This window comes from Ranitomeya variabilis, chromosome 2 (assembly GCF_051348905.1).
Source record: "Ranitomeya variabilis isolate aRanVar5 chromosome 2, aRanVar5.hap1, whole genome shotgun sequence".
Classification (NCBI taxonomy): Eukaryota; Metazoa; Chordata; class Amphibia; order Anura; family Dendrobatidae; genus Ranitomeya; species Ranitomeya variabilis.
Genome location: NC_135233.1, coordinates 778,565,929 through 778,569,000, shown reverse-complemented (window position 1 = coordinate 778,569,000; position 3,072 = coordinate 778,565,929). Strand labels below are relative to the sequence as shown.

Genomic DNA, 3,072 nt, shown 5'->3' with positions numbered 1-3,072 from the left:
ATTAGCAAAATATAAAAACCTAAATAAATCTGGTATCACCACAATCATACTGACCTCCAAAATAAAGCTGTCATATCCCTTCTACCACATAATGGATAGCATGAAAAAATAAATAATAGACAAAAACAATTCCTGCAATGCTGATGTTTATTTATTCTGAGTTCAAAATATATGAATAAAAAATGTTAAACAAATATTATGCACCACAAAAAAAAATCGATTTGAGTGTGCAAAAGTAGGAAAACATTAAAAAATCCTAAATTAATCTAGTATCGCTGTAATTGTGCTGGCATAAAAAATAAAGCTGTCTTATCACTTATAACGCGCGGTGAATGTCATGAAAAAATAAATAAAAAGCCATTCTTTTTTATATTTAGCCTGTGCTCTACGCTGACAATGCTGTGAGTTGAAGTACCACAAAACCTGGAATGTCCATAGTTCCTGCACCTACAAAATGCATGAAAATGTGAAACCATGGAAATGGTTTCTTTCATAGACAATGATTAATACTCTTACATGTCATTTGTGCATTGCTAGATGTATCACTAGCAAAGAAACATTCACTGTTCTTGTTTTAATTGCATTTTACTTTTGAGAACTTTTCCTCAATCGCCCGACTCCTCCAGCCTTGATGGTAACCAATGTGATCTGCCATATTATTACTACTTGTTATCAATATTAATTAACACCTGTGGCGATATCACTCATGGTCATATGTGGCATCATCAAATACAGGAGGTCATTGTTACCTCACAGCATGATGTCACAATGACTGTGGGTCTATAAAAACCGGTGTTCTAGGGGCAAAGGGTCATTTCAGAAGATGAAGACGACGAGAGCGGAGGATCCAGGATCGAGGACACAGACTTTCATTTCAGGAGATGAAGACAAAGAGGGCGGAGGATTCAGGATCGAGGACACAGATTGTCTTTTCAAGAGATGAAGACGAGGAGAGCAGAGGATCCAGGATCAAGGACACAGACTCTCATTTCAATCCTCTGGATTGAGGATACTGGTAAATAAGAAACCTTTCAGGGATTTAAGTTAGTGAACTTAGCGCCAACATGGACCCTCCAAGTCTACAGATTGTGGCTGTAAGGTTCTAGATTTCTTCAGTCCTTGCTGGTAGAATCTCTAGACTTGGGTGATGAAGGTTCTATGTGAGGTCACACAGCGGAATGTTGGACACAGAGTTCTATGCAGCAACCATGGGGACATGAGAGAGGTCAGCACAAAGATCGCACCTCGGATGGAGACACCACTGTCGCTACTATGGTCAGTGACACTTCAAGCTGTATCTGTGGCTGGCACAGATTGTTGGTGGTGGTTCTGTCACTTTAATTTAAGATTATTGTGGCCAAAAATGTACCATTATTCCCCCATATGGGACAGAGGTTTGTGGACATACATTGGGGAAAAATACTTTTCTTTATTTACTCTGTATTTATTTATTTATTTATTTTACCATTTTATTGTACTATTTTTTTTGTAATTAAAATTAATACACCATTTTTAAGTGTCTACGTCTAAGCTTAAAACTGCAGAGAAAAGGGGACTTGTTTATCTGGCATAAAGTACAATAGATTTATGACGCTTTATACAGGTTTTATGCTAATTCTTCCCCTCATATTATTATTTCTTTCTTACAGGGAGAGAATCTGGATCCTGGAAGGAAGATTGAAGAATCTAAAGGAGCCACACGATTGTTTTTTCTTAATCATTTATTATGTCTGCACATGATATTTGTTGTCTTATGATGTCATTATATGCTGATTATATGGATCTAAGCCTGGAATCAGTGCATCATGACATCATATTGTTTAGGTGTCTGCTGTCTTACCCAACTGTATAAGGAGTAGAACATACATATTTACATACTTTAGCACTATAGAGTGCAACTTTATTTGCCAACTGTATAAGGGTCATGATATGATGCAACAATCCTATGTCTGTATATTAAGGGGTACTGTTTGTAGGGAGGTAGTGTTTGTAGGGAGGTAGTGTTCTGTGTGGGGAGGTAGTGTTCTGTGTAGGGAGATAGCGTTCTGTGTGGGGGGTAGTGTTCTGTTTTTTTACAGGGAAGATGAACATAATCAAGCTATGAGCTCCAGAGTCCGATCTGAATAGGACAGGTGAGGCGACTTACCAGGACAAAGAAGATCTGCTATCCAGAAACGAGTCACCATATTGAATATCATTGTTGTATATATATCAGTTAGTTAGTTGTGGTATGGCCTTGGTGCAGGGTTCTCGAACTGATCGCCTTTTCTCGGGGTCAAGAAGGAATTTTTCCCCTGTAACACACATTGGCTGAACGTGTCCAGGGTTTTTGCCTTCTTCTGGATCATTGGCTTTAGGTAGAGGTAAAGATTGTATTTAATAAAATTTGTTTAAAATCAATGATCGGTCTCCTTATGTCTTTATTTCATACAGCACTCCGGTAGTTGTATATGAGAGTTCTCATTTTTAGGATCCATGGCTGCCACAATATGAAGGCAAGCAGAAATAAGAGGGCAGTAATTATATGTCTGCTATTCTAATGTCTCTATCTATAATGTATAAAATAGAGCAATACGCAAGATATCTGCAAAGGTGGGAATTATTATCCTCATAGAAAATTATTGCAGAGTTAATTTATCATATTTATATTGAACTTCCATCTACAGTTAGTTAGACTAAATTGAACAAAATTAATAAAATTAATTAAGACGCAAATCCTTCCTAATACCACTATTAATGGCACATCCCTCCTAATAACACACTTAGTGAAACGTCCCTCCTAATAACACTCCTAGTGACATGTCCCTCCTGATAACACTCCTAGTGACACGTCCCCCCGAATAACACTTCTAGTGGCATGGCCCTATGCCCCTCCTAATAAGGTATAAATTGCTGATTGCCGGTGGTCTGACTGCTGAGACCACCAGTGATATCAAGACTGGAGATTTGGAACCCCAATATTGGGGCTCTGCAATCCTGTTCTCAATTGAGAGGAGATTTGAGTCGCCCGCCAGGGCCGTGGGGTACCCGATACCGGGTCCGATGTACACAGGGGGATGTCACGGTGGCGAC

The 3,072-nt window shown here is 38.7% G+C and overlaps 1 long non-coding RNA gene across 1 annotated transcript; it reads left to right on the top strand.

Moving 5' to 3' along the window:
- Positions 1–778: 778 nt before the first annotated feature.
- LOC143809911 (uncharacterized) lies at positions 779–2,400 on the top strand. The gene is made up of 2 exons (XR_013222527.1): positions 779–1,015; positions 1,650–2,400. It is a non-coding gene; the product is annotated as an uncharacterized LOC143809911 (long non-coding RNA).
- Positions 2,401–3,072: the final 672 nt, after the last annotated feature.